Source organism: Bufo gargarizans, chromosome 2 (genome assembly GCF_014858855.1).
Source record: "Bufo gargarizans isolate SCDJY-AF-19 chromosome 2, ASM1485885v1, whole genome shotgun sequence".
NCBI classification, from domain to species: Eukaryota; Metazoa; Chordata; class Amphibia; order Anura; family Bufonidae; genus Bufo; species Bufo gargarizans.
Genome location: NC_058081.1, coordinates 415,098,984 through 415,115,235, shown reverse-complemented (window position 1 = coordinate 415,115,235; position 16,252 = coordinate 415,098,984). Strand labels below are relative to the sequence as shown.

The 16,252-nt window shown below is 45.1% G+C and overlaps 1 protein-coding gene across 5 annotated transcripts in view; it reads left to right on the top strand.

Moving 5' to 3' along the window:
* The window catches only part of LCP2 (lymphocyte cytosolic protein 2), a 527,047-nt gene that overhangs the window by 280,813 nt on the left and 229,982 nt on the right, over positions 1-16,252 (top strand). The window lies entirely within an intron of this gene.

The window sequence follows — 16,252 nt, the reverse complement described above, 5'->3', positions numbered from 1 at the left end:
TTGCTGATGCTCAGGCTGAAAAAAGTTAGAGTCTGGATTTCACTAATCCACAGTCAGACACATTATGTACTAATGGAGGAAATTCAAGACCATTATTGCCCTCCCCAGAAGCGGTCGACCAAAATAGATCATGCCAAGAGCAAGGCGTGTAATAGTCTGCGTGGTCACAAAAGAACTCAAGACAATCTCTAAGCAACAAAAGATTTTTCTCACATTATCTAATATTTATGATTTTTCCATCAGGAGGACACTTAACAGCAATAGTGTGCATAGAAGGAATGCCAGGAGAAAATTGCTGCCCATCTGGAGTTAGCTAAAGATCACCTGGACTAACCAAAAGCCTATTGGTCCAAAGTTCTATGGATGGATGAGAGCAAAATAGAACTTTTTGATTTAAATGAAAAGCATTATGCTTGGAGAAAGGAAAACATTACATTCTAATAGAAGAACCTGATCCTCATCTGTGAAACACAGTAGTGGTAGTATCATGGTTTGGGCCTGTTTTGCTACATCTGAGCCAGGATGGCTTGCTATCATTTATGGAACAATGAACTCTGAATTATACCAGCAAATTCTAAAGGCAAATGTTAGAACATCTGTCCATGAGCTGACTCTCAACAGAATGTGGGCCATGCAGCAAGATAATAAGCGTAAGCACACAAGTCATTCTACCAAAGAATGGTTAAAGGAGTTGTCCTTTGTCTTATATTATGACCTATTCTCAGGATAGGTAATTAATATCAGATTGGCAGAGGTCCGACTTCCAGCACCCACGCTATTCCATTCAAGTAAATATTGATGACCTATCCAGGGTACTTATCTCCGCATAGAAACTGATTAGATTAGTTTGACAGGACAGAATCCCTCATTAACCCACGATGAAACTGCGGTAGCATCTCTTAGAAAACCTTCAGTATACCTATAACAGATGTTAGACTTACTGTTTATAGTCCATGGGCTCTGTTTTTGACCCCGTTTTAAAAATTGACACCACATTTTTGCTTAATGCTAATCCTGTGGAACACTCCCTGTCATTATATTGCATATGATGTACTTGGAAGCAGGACCTGATAGGAACTTCACTGCAGCAGGCCTTTAGAAGGCTAAGGCTGCCATAGCAACCAATCAACTCCCTTGATCTCGGTGCATGGAAGTAGTTGACAATGGCATCTGAGGGGTTAAATGTCAGAGATCAATAGTATTACCACTGCTGTGCAAATCTTTATATTCCATAAATGTACAGCACAAGTCATAAAGGGATTAAAGCACCATTGATTTCAGGTTACAGGTTTAGGAACATAACAAGCTAAAACCAGTACAATACACATTAATTCAGTGGGGGTCATTTATTAAAGACTGGTATTTTTCACCAGTCTTTGATATCCCCAACTGGAAGATGCGCATAATTTTTGACGAGTCACAATTGTCATTTACGCCAGGAAACTGGTATAAATGATAATGAATTTGCCAATGTTCCCCAGTGGCAAGGTTGGTAGGTTGACCCAGTTAGTGCCAGCGTCATCTTCTGGAGGAGAACACAGTGGGAATAGTCCATATATGACCAAAAGTAAAGTGCAAGTGCAATAATTATCAATAGTAAAATCTGCAGGACAAGAAGCAATTGCCCATACTGTGTCTCCTCCGGGATGGCGCCAACATATATGGACATACAGTATATGGGCTATTCACACTGTGTTCTCCTCCAGCAGATGATGCTTTTCTCTGCACCTATACTTGTTTTTAACTCATGTATTTATACAGTTACTAATACAAAATTACAAAGATTGCAAACGGTCTGGCATCTATCTTATAGGTATTAGTGTAAATGTTGCCTTTGATCAGTCTGCTGCCTAGTGTAAATGCTACAGTTGGAAAGTGCTCTAGTAGACTGCATTATTGTTGTCCCAATTGTTGGGAACAATTGGCTCGTATAATTGAGCAGCCGATGAAAGAGCTAACGCTCCTTTGTCGACTGATGGCCACCTTTCATTAGTCAGTTTATAGTGTAGGGCAGTGGTGGCACTCAGAGCCTTCTCTGTGGGCACCCTGGAAAAATTATATAATGTACCAATATGCCTTAGACTTTTCCTGCCATTCATCAGCACAGGGTGCACTATGAACAACACAGGCAGCACATTAAATGTAGGCAGACTATTATACTGTAGCTAAATGATAACGTCCATGGAATATATATTACGGATGTAGCAAGGGTAACACACATGCTTTATGAGACATGTTATCTAAACTAAATGCGTTAAGCAATTGCTTTTCAATAGCTTTTGTTTCAAGATAACGCAATGATTTAAAGAATCTGAGTTAAGAGTGTGTGTGTTACCCCTGCTACATCTGTATATTGAACTGTAGTATTTAGGTTAAATTGCCCTGTTGACACTTTGAAATAAATAAGTGGGTTTTGGGTCGCAGTTTGGGCACCTGGTCTCTAAAAGGTTCTAGGGTAAACTAGGTATTGGTCAGTTTGCACTCTAGTGTGTGTGTTTTCATGTTTAACATGCAAAAGTCTTTATTTTTTAATTAGTGACAAACGGTAAGTCATTTAACTTCTGGGTGACTCTAATATGGTTCTATGTTACAAGTGGATTCTGCAGAAAACTAAACATTTCAATCAGTACATTGGAAGCTTTGCTGCAATATATTAAATTTGATGGGCATTTGAAAATCTGCATTTTTTAACCCTCCACCTTTCTTAATTCAAAATGTGTTAGAAATAAATTTTCAGGTTCCTATTCAGTAAATATATAGTATCTCACAAAGGTGAATACACCACAAACATTTTATTATATCTTTTTATGGGGCAACACTCAAGATATGACATTTTGATACACTGTGTTAGGAATATGGATTATTACAAGAAAGTTCAAAAGATTGCTCCAGCACCGCAGTATATGATATGAAAATCCCAATCTTTATTGACACCATGAAATCCAGGTGAGTACAGCAATAGATAACAAACACTAGTGATCCCAGGAGCCCCGGATCTACGCGTTTCGAACTGTTAGGTTCTTAGTCATGATCCTCAATATGGATTATTGTTCAATGTCAACCATGTTTCCAAACCAGCTATCAGCTGTCAAATAGCAAAGGTAGTGAACTCCACAGGGGGGCCCTGCTTCAAAGCCCAGCCAACTGGCAAAGAACCTCTAGCAGGCCACCATTGTTTACAATTTCTCCCCTCCATTCAGCCAGCCAGGAACCCATCTAATGGAACAGGAAAAACCCATATGCAGGATTCATGAATCGCTCGTCCATCACAGACATAAACTAGATGCATATTTGTGTCCCTTTGGTCACGATGAACAGGCCCGTGGTCATAGTTTGGTGGTGGGATGCCAGGGAGGGGAGATGTACATATTTTCCCACAGAAACAAAATAACGGTACAATGCTTGAACTCTACTGGTAGCCGTAACTCAGGCGGATGTATTGGTCCCAGAACCACCTCCCTGCGACATTCTGGTCTGAAGCCATGAGCCCTCATTGGTTTTGTGGATCATGTGCTGCCATCCCAGCAGAGGGAGAGTGGACCCAGAGGCCAGGAGGGGAGGGGCCGGCTGCTGGTTAAAAGACTTGTGCCAGCAAGCGGACCATTGTGCCATGTGTTTCGAGAGGGAACTTCAACCAGCTGACATGACTTCTTCCCTTATGACCACAGCTAAGAACTCATCACAACCCAAAGGACTCCTATACCTGGTAAACTGACTTTGGGTTCTGCTTAACCCTGCTGTACCACGCCATCTGTATTTGTAACCTCAGACCACTGTATATGTTCTTTGTGTGTATAGTGTTATTTCTAGTGAGCCCTTAAGGCGATTAAATATCTAATTTAGTCTTGTGCTGTCTTGTATCTCGATCGCGAATCCCCGCGTCCGTGTTTCGGCCTAGTAATATGCTACAGCGGGTTGGTTTCTTACCCTATATAATCTCATTTGCAGACTGGGCTTATATCAACCAAGAAACTGGTGGCAGTATACCCAAGCTGAGAATGTGCTGTTTCACTGGCGCAGTAAAAAAGGCTCTCTCAGCTTGTTGCCTCTCTGTGCCCGTGTGGACAGGAGGAGTCTGTGAACACTGTTCCAAGTGGACCTTACCTGCTCCTCAGGGACAGTGTAATGTCACGCCTTGGTAACCAGTGACCATACCGTATCTTGCTGGCTCTACGTATTTGACGTCCGACGTCAGTCGGGGTACGGTATTCATCACACAATGTAAAGTATCCAATGTACAACTTGTATAACAGTGTAAATTTGGTGTACCGTCAAAATAAAAACACACAGCTGTGAACCAAGAGGAAGGCAGGTGGCTTGGGCTCCGCAACCAGAAAAGAACGCACATGCAGTGGTCAAGTTCAAGAAACATGTATTTACTACAAGTTAATAAAGGCAAGTTAAAGGGGAAAGAACAGGGAAAAGGACAAGCAAAATGCACAGTATAGTATGAACATTTCAAGGCAGGTTCTGCAATAGTTTCCACTTTTACTGCGTCCGTTTCTGTAGTACGGACACGAAATGAGCAATATTCCCCAAACTATCCCTAACTGACCCTAACTTCACAGTTGGGTGCACACACCCCTTTTTCCCCGTGGACCACTTATAGTCCATAAAAGCACACGCAGTGGGGCCCAATGTCGTTCCTTTCTTTGATGCCAAAGCATCCTCTCCTCATGGTTATCACAATAGCTGAAGCAATGAAATCCTCCTCAGCAGACAGGGAAACCAAATGGATGCAATGGAGTCCAACAGCAAGTATCACTCAGCACACTGACAGTCCTGCAGAATCAGTACACTGAGATGTGATATAAACTGGGGTTTGGCAGTTACTGTCCAGCACTGCGAGTCTCTAACTTTGATGGCAATATTCACAGCCAAAATATCGGTTTCACCAATTAGCCACTGAGCACAGTCCCTTCAGCGTAGCCCCACTAAACACACTGTCTCTTTACACTCTGTCCACCTTTGTACTGAAATCCATACAGCTATCTCCACACACTCTCAATAAAGCACAGACGCCTGTCTTTTCTCTTGCCAAGATGGCTGCTGCTCTCTGTCTTGTCACAGCCTGCTTCTCTTCTCACACACTGGAAAAACATCATCATTGGGGGCGTGTTACTCCAGCCTATATTACAATAGTTGCTGTCTTAAAGGACCAGAAACACATAAACATATATACATTTAACTTTACCACAGTTTACACAGATTAATGAAACTTGGGACATCATTGGGCTGTTTCTTACATATTACCCCCCCCCCCCCCACACACACACATACACACACACACTTTAAGATTGGCTGACTGAATATCAAGAAAGCGAGCCAATTCAATAGGCACCATAATTTGGTATCGAATGTCGATTTCAGAATGTAGATAGATCTTTCGGCATAGCACTCCATTTTTCATCTCCAACTTCTCCCACTGACTCAGAACTGATAATATCTCACGTGTCAGTTGTTCTCTTTTCTCTTTACAGGGCTTCTTGCCTTCCTCAACACACTTGATCATTTGTGTCAGCCCCTCAGGGACCCTCTGTATCTGTGCCCATTCCTGACGTGAGAAGCCAAAGAAAGGAGCCATTTTAGTCCCTTCAAATAGTGAGAGAATTTCTCTGTCATGGCCCATACCAGTGCCAACAGCTCCAACTTAAATGTACTATAATTCTCGGGATTTCTTTCAGAATCCCACAAAGGCCATCTGGTGTATGCTATGACACGCTCCTGGCCATCCTGAAACTGGGAAAGCACCGCTCTGAGACCATACAGGCTTGCATCCATATATAGTTGGAATGGCAAGTGGCAATCAGCATACGCCAAGATTGGGGCTGTTGTCAGAGCATCCTTCAAATCCCGAAGGCTTGTTTCTGTTCAGGTCCCCATTTCACGGATCGGTTCTTCGGACCACCGGATTTGCCTCGTAGGAGAGCATTAAGTGGTGCTGCTACCCTGGTGAAATCCTTAATAAACCGTCTATAGTAACTGGCTACCTCAAGGAACACCCTCACTTCTCGCAGGGTAGTCGGTATCTTGTCCCTCGACGGTCTCGCCTCTTCTCCTGATACGCGATGAGCTAAGTAATCAATTTCAGATTGAAACAACCTACATATACTGGGTTTCAATTTGAGCCAGTGTTTCCACAATCATTGAAATACATACCCCAACTGGTAGAGATGGCCCTCAAAGTTCGCAGAATACACTATAATGTCATTCAAGTAGATGAGAGTAAACTCAAAATTGAAATCACCAAGACATTTCTCCATCAATCGCTTAAACGTTCTGGGGGCATTTGTCAACTCAAAGGGCAAAATTTGTCAACCCAAAGGGTTAAATTTGTATAGCCCAATGGGCAAGATGAATGCTGTCTTCTCCTTGTCTTTCTTGGCCATCGGCACCTGCCAACACGCACTAGCCAGATCTAGCGAGGAGAAGTACTGGGCTCTCCCTAGAGCTGAGAGGCACTCCTCAATCCAGGGTAAGGAGTAGGACTCTCGTATGGTGTAGACGTTCAATTTCCGTTAGTCTACGCAAAACCGGATGGACCCATATTTTTTTCTTACTAACACCACCGGAGCTAACTTTGGCTTTCTTGGATGATCCCACACTGCAACATCTTAGTCAACGGGATTGGATGGGTTTCTCCTGTGGGAATCTCATGGTATATCCCTGTCGTACATCCAAAATCTTTATCATGACGTGCAAAGGTTGCTCGGTTCTGCCACAACAGTTCATCTACCTTCTGGACCTGTTCAAGGGAACACAAACAAGCCTCCATCTTCATCTGTTTTTGAATTGCACAGCCATTCCATTGAGAGGTGGGGCCCTCATCTTCTCCCATGGACACAGTTACGGTCCACTCATCCCTTTCAGCCAGCTTCAGCTGCATCAAAGTTACTTTCCTTACTTCCTCCGGAGTCACATAGATATCAGCCAGCAACCTTCCTGGGGTCAGGTCTACACTCTGGTCCTGAGTGTTTACACATCGGAGTGGTACTCTCCCATTGCAAACTACTGCCAAGGAATGGTTTACTAGTAGAACAACACCCCCTTCAGCTGCCTGCAGTGGTACTACCAACACAGCTATGCCTTCTAGTTTCCGACAGGTGCCTACAGACATGGACACTATTATAGAAACATAGAATGTGTCGGCATATAAGAACCATTTGGCCCATCTAGTCTGCCTAATATACTGAATACTATGAATAGCCTCTGGCCCTATCTTATATGAAGGATGACCTTATGCCTATCTCATGCATGCTTAAACTCCTTCACTGTATTTGCAACTACCACTTCTGTAGGAAGGCTATTTCATGCATCCACTACTCTTTCAGTAAAATAATACTACAATTCCACTGGGTGGAAATGTAACTTTTGTATGCAAAGAGACTGAAATTCGAGCCATTGGACGCTGTGCATCTAAACTTTTCTGTAAGCCACATGTCCGGATCAACCTCTGAAACGCTGTTTGAGTCGGCCGATGGGTGGTGGTTTCTTTCCAATAACCGTGACCTTTCTTTTCAAAGAGAATCTGATCCAATTTTTTTAACAATTTCATCCCCAAAATGACAGGGGCCTTTACTTCATGTGACTCCCGTACCACCACAATGCCTTTCTTCACTAGATCTTGATCACATAACCGGACATTCATCCAGGCCACTACCACCACCGGGACTAGTAGCTGGTTAGCTGCGATCACTCGTACGAATGTATGGGGATCATATTCCACATGTTGCCGAAAGTACCATTCATAACAGTCTCTACTCAGAGTGGTTACTTGGGAACCCGTGTCAATCATCCAGGTAACCGATATATGATGGGACTTGCAGCGATTAGGTCCTCATCAGGGCATTCTCACCACATAGTCTCCTTCCCAGTCTCCCCTACTACACGCCCTACAGCCACAGGGGACTTAAGTTTTAACGGCGCTCTCTCATAAGCTTGTCGCTACTCTGGACATCTAGCAGCAACGTGGTCCATCCATCCACACTCCCAGCAGCATATCTCCCGTCGCTCTGGCCATCGGTTTGGGCCCCTTCGGTTTCTCTTGAATGCTATACTAAATTATTTGGACCCTTTTGGTAGGTTCTGTCCTCATCCCTCAAGTGGGGTTGTGGGTGATTCTGACTTTCTTTGTGTGGATGGCCCGCCCCTTCGTCTCTAGTTTTATGGAAGTCTGCTATTCTCATAGAATTTTCAGCACAACTGGTTTGCAGGGGTTCCATTTGCTCTTGCAATTTCTGCATTACTGTGAGAATTTCTTTAACCGTCCCTTTTTCTACTGTTTCTGGTCCAGAGCTAGCCCCCTGCGACAAAATGACTCCAACTGCGGTCTGAGGCTTCAGGACCATACTATTGGCATGTGAGATGGCCTCTATCTGTACGTCATGAAATTTTGCATCAGTCTCTAGTCGTATAATGTCCTGCATGGTAACAGTCAAACTGGCGTCATGGATCCCTAGGATAAACTGGTCACGGAGAGTCCGATCAGGGTTACAGAAGGCTGGCGAGCTCTCTCTGTCCTTCCGCGTTTCAGAGTTGGCTACGACTCCTTCATCAGTGGCACTGATGAAGGAGTCGTAGCCAACTCCGAAACGCGTTTGGTGAGAGAGGATCCCATAAGACTAGATATGCAGCTGGAACATTGAAGCGCTTCAAACTAACCACAAGGAGAGGGATCGGTATTAAAAAGAATTGGCAGGAGAAAGCAAACTCTGATTGCCGGAGTAAGAACAAACCTGCAGCTTGATTCAAGCACCTGGCAGTGATTTTCACATACAAACCTTTATCTACGGCACCCCTGCAATTCACTACCGAAGATCCCTGGATCCACACTCAGGAAGCGATACCGCTGACTGCAAGCGGACCATACGTGGGACGCCACGGTAAACCGCAACACAGCCAGCATAAGTGTGAGTAGACAAATAAATGTCGAATTGATATACACACAGAAAGTGATTCAAGTAAAAAGAAATATAAGTAACAAAATTACCCTTCTATTACATTGAAACTGCTCTGGGAACTTTACTTTATGCGGACTGAGGAACTAAACTTGCGATATTAATATTACAACTTGGAGAAATACTTAGTGAAAAGACTCCTCTATTTAGGATTACTCTGTCCAGTGACATTTTGTATTTTTTAAGCGATTTTACTTTTTATCTACGCAGTAACCGCATGCTAATATTTGTTTAATTTGTTTTTATGTGATATTATTATATACTGTTGTATGAATAAATGTATAATAAATCTCCTATGTGTACCCAACTGTAGGTGTGCCCTACTATTTTTTCTATATTGTTACCATTTTTGAAGATTGGGTGAAATCTTTTCTGTAGGTGCACCCATCCTACTCATTGTTCAGGGAGTGAGCCACCTCTATACAAAACTCTGAATACTTTTATTTTTTCCCTATTTTTTTTTTTTTAAAATTAACTTTATTTTGGATGCTTTTTTTTTACTTGAAACTTTTTTCACTTTATTTTTTGTCCCACTCTGGCACTTCCACTTTTGGGGGTCTGATCCCCTGTACAATGCATTACAAGACTTCTTTATAGTGTTGAGAGAGCATGCTCGGCCGAACTGCTGTTCGGCTCGAGCATCGCTATGCTTGGCACATGGCGGTACTCGGCCGAGTACCGCATGTGCCCGAGCGTCATGCTCGATTCTCCTTCCCGCACGTTTTGCGGCTGATTAGCAGACAATAAACGTCGAGGTAAGTACTGGCTTCACTGTAATTCCAGTAGCCATGTTGGCTACTGGCATTGCAGTGATTGGCTTGCTGCAACACGCCATCAGGTGCTATATAGCACCCGATGACGCATGTTCGGCTCATTTGTAATCAGGGAGAGCTGCGCTTCGGAAGGGACAGATTGTGTAGGAAGTGTAATCGCAATCTATTTAGTATAAAAATGTTCCAAGGACCCAAAAGTCCTTTTAAGGACTATTGTGTGGTGGCAGGCTGTCAGTATTTTACAGTTACAGTACCCAAAAATTTTTCCAGCATTTTCAATACTTTTGTGTCCAATACCTTCTGTGTAATCACAGGGTACCACCTGCCATAAAACGTAGCCTAAATTGTACAATACGTATAAAATAACAAACTCCTATAAAGACAAACACAAAAAGAAAAATTGACACTTCATGAGTGGATATGCAGATATTGCGCTCTGAAGAATCATTTCTGTTTCTCAGTGAGATACCTAAAGAACACTTTATTCTAGGCAGGATAATGGCAAGGGGGTGAGGTGAAAGACTGATGGACATCGGCTGCAGGATCCAAGTCTGATCTTTCAGCAGGAGACTGGGTAGGAGACAATGTGAATAAACTGGAGCCACTGTCAGCAACCCAATCTACTATCGCCTATACTTATTCAGGCCTCACCATTCGTAGAGCCGCATTAGGCCTGACCAAATACCGCTGCAGATTTTGTCGCCAACTCGTACCTGAGGAAGGGGTTTAACTTGTGCGGGTAGCACAACCTGCAGCGGTATTTGGTCGGGCCTAATGAGGCTCTACGAATGGTGAGGCCTGAATAAGTACTTGTGCGGGTAGCTGGCACAGATCGACCACGTCCTCTCCCTGCAACAGGAGCTCCACCGGCAGCACCACGACCTGGGCCACGTACCTTATTTGACGCTCTTCTCATATTTCTCGAATTTAGTATCTTGCCCTAAATGGGTGTTTAATTAATAGTAGAATAGAACAACAGTATGTACAGGGTGTATCTCACACGCCCTGAAGCAGACTAGGCCTCAATTATTTGTTTGCCCAAAATGGCTGCATTTCAAACACCTGAATAGAACCCCTGTATTTAAATGGTGTATCTCACACGCCCTGACCCACACTAGGCTGCAATTAAAGATTTGTGCCCAAAATGGCTGTATTTCAAATACCTGAATAGAACACCTGTATATAAAGAGTGTATCTCAGACGCCCTGACCCACAGTAGGCCGCAATTAAATATTTATGCACAAAATGGCTGTATTTCAAATACCTGAATAGAAGCCCTGTATTTAAAGGGTGTATCTCACAAGCCCTGACCCACACTAGGCCACAATTGAAAAATTCTGCCCAAAATGGCTGTTTCAAATACCTGAATAGAAGCCCTGTATTTAAAGGTTATATATCACATGTCCTAACCCACACTAGGCCACAATTAAAGATTTGTGCACAAAATGGCTGTATTTTAAATGCCTGAATAAAAGCCCTGTATTTAAAGGTTGTATATCACATGTCCTGACCCACACTAGGCTGTAATTAAAGATTTCTGCCCAAAATGGCTGTATTTCAAATACCTGAATATAACCCCTATATATACAGGGTGTATCTCACACGCCCTGAACCACACTAGGCCACAATTAAAGATTTAATTTATAAAATACAGGATGTATCTCACATGAGATCTTGTGCCCTGATAACCAGCCTCTTGAGCATCCACAGTCACAAGAACGGCAATTAGTGTTTAATGAGGTGGATGATGATGAGACACAGTTGCCAATAAGTCAACTGCAATTACTGTCTCAAGAGGTTGATGAAGCGGATGAGACAGATTAGTCAAATCACTGAGGTTGTGGTTAGGTCAACAAATCAAGAGGAAGATCAGAGTGAGGATGTGGAAGAGGAAGTGGTGGATTATGAGGTCACTGACCGAACCTGGGAAGGTGGAATGCCGAGTGAGTACAGCAGTACAGGAAGGGGGAAGGATCTGCAGCACCGCAACAGGCTGGAAGAGGCAGTGGGGTGGCAAAAGGGAGAAGGCGGGCCACACCAAAAAGGCCAACAACTGTTCCATGAAACACCCCCTTGCATAAATCTATCTTGCCAAGGGGCAGGTGTTCCGCAGTACGGCGCTTTTTTGAGAAAAGTGCAGATGACAAAAAAATAGTAGTTTGCAACCTGTGCCACACCAAAATGAGTGAGGGCATGAATACTAGCAACCTTACCACCACCAGCATGATCCGCCACATGGCATCCAAGCACCGTAATAAGTGGGACGAACGCCTGGGTCCACAATTGGTGTCTGCGGGTTGCACCACTGCCTCCTCTTCCCCTATAGTACGTGCTGGCCAATCACCTGTTGAAGGTGCAGGAGAGGATGCCTCCTGCTCTGCACCTGGACCTTCGCAATCACCATCAGCGACCACATCAACTTCCCTGTCTCAGCGCAGCGTCAAAATGTCATTACCCCAGGCATTTGAACGCAACCGCCAATACCCAGCCACCCACCCGCAGGCCATAGCACTAAATGCGCACCTTACAAAATGACTGGCCCTGGAAATGTTGCCATTTAGGCTTCTGGACACTGAGGCCTTCTGCAGCCTGATGTCCCGCGATACGCAGTCCCCATCCGCCACTCTTTTTCAAGGTGTGCTGTGCCCGCCTTACACCAACATGTGACCCGAAACGTCACATGTGCCTTGACCAAAGCAGTTACTGGAAAGGTCCACTTAACCATGGACACATGAACAACTGCATTTGGCGATGGATGCTAAATTTCCCTGACAGCACACTGGGTGAACACTGTGGAGGCCAGGAGCGAGTCGTACCCTGGGATGGCACAGGTGCTACCGACGCCGAGGATTGCGGTCCCTAATTCCATCAGGGTTTCCGCAAGCACCTAAGCGAGTGTCTCCAACCCCCACTTCTCCTCCTCCACCTCCTCCTCCACTTCCACCTCCGAATTATCCGCTTGCAGCACCAGTCAGCCATCAGCCATTAGCTGGAAGCAGTGTAGCACTGAAGTGGGGAAGCGTCAACAGGCCGTGATGAAGCTGATATTCTTAGGGGACAAACAGCATACCACTGCAGAGCTGTTGCAGGGGATAAGGGAACAGATTGAGCTTTGGCTCTCGCCACTCAACCTACAACCAGGCATGATTGTGTGCGATAATGGCCGTAACTTGGTGGCGGCTTTGGAGCTCGACAACCTCACACACATTCCATGCCTAGCCCACGTCTTAAACTTAGTGGTTAAGCAGTTTCTCAAAACCTACCCCAATTTGCCTGAGCCGGTTTGCCAACGCTGCAGCAGTGCTTTAACTTGCCAGCTCACCGACTGTTGTGCGATGTGAGCACGCGCTGGAACTCCACATTCCACAGGTTGGCTAGGCTTTGTAAGCAGCAAAGGGCAGTAGTGGAATAACAGGTGCAACATGGGTGTTGCCTTTCCAGTAAGCTTCCGCTAATCAGAAGCGAGAAGTGGGCATGGATGTCTGACCTCTGTGAGGTTTAAAGAAACTTTGAGGAATTAACACAGATGGTGAGCAGCCATAACGCTATTATTATAAGCAGAACCATCCCACTTCTGTGTCTACTCAAACGCTTGCTGCTCACAATTAAGGACAATGCTTTGCATGTGGAAGAGGTGGAAATGGGGGAAGAAATTACACAAGGTGATAGCCAGACCACCCTCCATCCGTCTTCTCTGCACGAATTGGACGATGAAGAGGAGGGGGAGGAAGAGGAGAAGGAGCAGAAGCTGGTTGCCTCCGCTACAGAGGGTAGTACCCATGGAAGTTTAATTCCATCTGTGTAGCATGGGTGGGCAGAAGAGGAGGAAGAAGATGAGATTGACAGTGATCCTCCTGCTGACGACAGTGAAGTCTTGCCTGTTGGCACTCTGGCACACATGGCTGACTTCATGTTAGGCTGCCTCTCCCGCGACCCATGTGTTATATGCATTTTAGACATCACAGATTACTGGGTGTTAACCCTTCTTAACCCCTGCTACAAAGAGAACTTCTCATCTCTCATTCCTCAGTTGGAGAAGATAAGCAAAACTGTGCAATACCAGAAAGTCCTTGTTGAGAAATTGCTCCAAAAATTTCCATCTGACAACGCTGTACTTCCTTGGGCAACCGAGAAGGGGAGACAAGGGGAATACACAGCAGTTCCAACAGAGGCAGTGCAACACTTTCCAAGGCCTGGGACAGTTTCATGACACCCCGCCAGCACCCTCACCCTGATGCGCGGCCTAGTGTCACAAGGAAGGAAAAGTTTTGGAATATGGTGAAGGAGTACGTAGCAGACTGTGTCAGCGTCCTCAGTGATCCTTCAGTGCCTTACAACTACTGGGTGTCCAAGCTGGACACGTGGCACGAACTGGCGATTTACGCCTTGGAGGTGCTGGCCTGCCCTGCCGCCAGCGTTTTGTCTGAGCTGGTATTTAGTGCTGCTGGTGGCATTATAACAGATAAGCCTATCCGCCTGTCAACTGAAAATTCTGATAGGTTGACTCTTAAAAAAATGAACAAGGCCTGGATTGCCTCAGGCTTCTCGACTACACCAGAGGATAGCGGATGAACAAAGGCACTTTAAATTGTTGTTTAATGTACTCAATTCACTGTATTCCAATGCACGCCTTCCACCACAAAAAAGGGTATATGGTTAAATATTTTCTCATCCTCCTCCTCCTCCTCTTCCATCATATCAACATGCTTATTTGTTGCATATAATGTCCTTGCATATAATGTTTTACAGGGTCAGCTCACCTTCTGATGACAACAGCGAAGTCTTGCCTGTTGGTGCTCTGGCACACATGGCTGACTTCATGTTAGGCCGCCTTTCCCACGACCCGCGCGTTATATGCATTTTAGACAACACGGATTACTAGTTGTTCACCCTTCTCAACCCCCACTACAAAGAGAACTTCTTATCTCTCATTTCTCTGGTGGAGAGGACAAGCAAAACAGTGCTATACCAGAAGGTCCTTGTTGAAAAATTGCTTCAAAGTTGATAGGGCAGAAATCCAAATGGATTGTCGCCGTCACAGGGACGTGCGATCGCCTAGAAGTTATGTAGAGTCAGTTAAGTGGCAGCAGGCCCTCACGTACAAGTCCAGTCTCAGTAGCCAAAAGTCTGGTCAACACAATTCTCACCATGATGGCACACTGGGTGAACGTTGTGGAGGCCCGGAGCAAGTTGGCTGCTGGCACCAGACTTACCCTCCAATAGATCCTCATTAACGGAAAGTGTACTCATTCCAATAACAGGGCCTCTTAAGGCTGTATTGTTATTTATCGTCACTACCTCCCCGAGTTGGGAGTGGGTAATTGCCGTGCACCTGCTGCCTTCCTTGGATGCTTGTGCTTTAATTACTTTAACCACCCTCTCTGGGTGGTTCACAATTACAAAAAAAAATGGACAATGTAACAGCCAATCAGATTTTAGCCATTGACCTCCCTTGGATGTGGTAGCCGTTTCTCAGGCTCCCTCCTCGGCAACGGTATCTCCGTTACCCGTGATCACCATGGTAGGCGCAGAAAAGAATATCGAAAGTTGAGATGGCAGACATCCGAATGGATCATCGCCATCATGGAGACGTGCAATCGCCCAGAGGTTATCTGGAGTCACCAATGTGGCAGCAGGCCCTCGCCCCTAATGTTTTAGATGGTCAGATCAGTAGGCCCTTACTCCAAATGTTTTTGAGGGTCACCAGCAGGCCATCAATCTTAACAATTTTTCCTCTAAAATTGTTTTTTTGGTCGGTTTTGTGCATATTATTGTCAGTCTGTAAAAGTGGCGTACTACTCTGACAACATCATTCCCAGCCGCGACCTGGGAGTCCAAGATGCATCCAGACATTCTCCCCATGCTGATCCCGAACCATTTCGGTGGTGTTTCCATCAATTTCTGACATTTTCCTATGAACCAGGCACCCTCCCCTCTTCAGTGCCTGGTTTAATGCTCGTGTTCTCCTATTGACTTCCATTTTACTCGGGTGCTCGGACCATCGGGTCCCCGTCACAGCAATTCGGGGTCCCGATGGACACCCTGCACCCGGCAGGATACCGCATGTGCCGTGACCGCGGCAGTGCATGGGTTAATGGGCCGGCATCGGTGTTTTCACCAATGCCGTTGCATACAGCAGGGGTCCGGCCGGACCCCTGCAGCTGATCGAGCGGACGCAGGAGATCAGAGCGCTGTACGGCGCTGGGATTTCTATCCCAGTTTCCAGCGCCGTACATGTAAGGAGCTGGTATCCTACGGGTTGAAGAGCCCAGAGATATGCTACTTTAGCACTGTAATAAATGCTTATTTAACTTGCTACACCACACAGATCAGATCAACTATGGGGTCTATGACATAGTCTACAAACCTCTAACATAAATTATTACAGTAGTGTTAGTTGTAGTAATAGTAGTAGTAGTAGTAGAACCAGGAGCCTGCAGCAACCAGTCACCACCCGGCAACACTACAAACTAAATTCCGGTAGGTGTCTCATTTGCATTCACGTCGCTGCACTGGCTAACT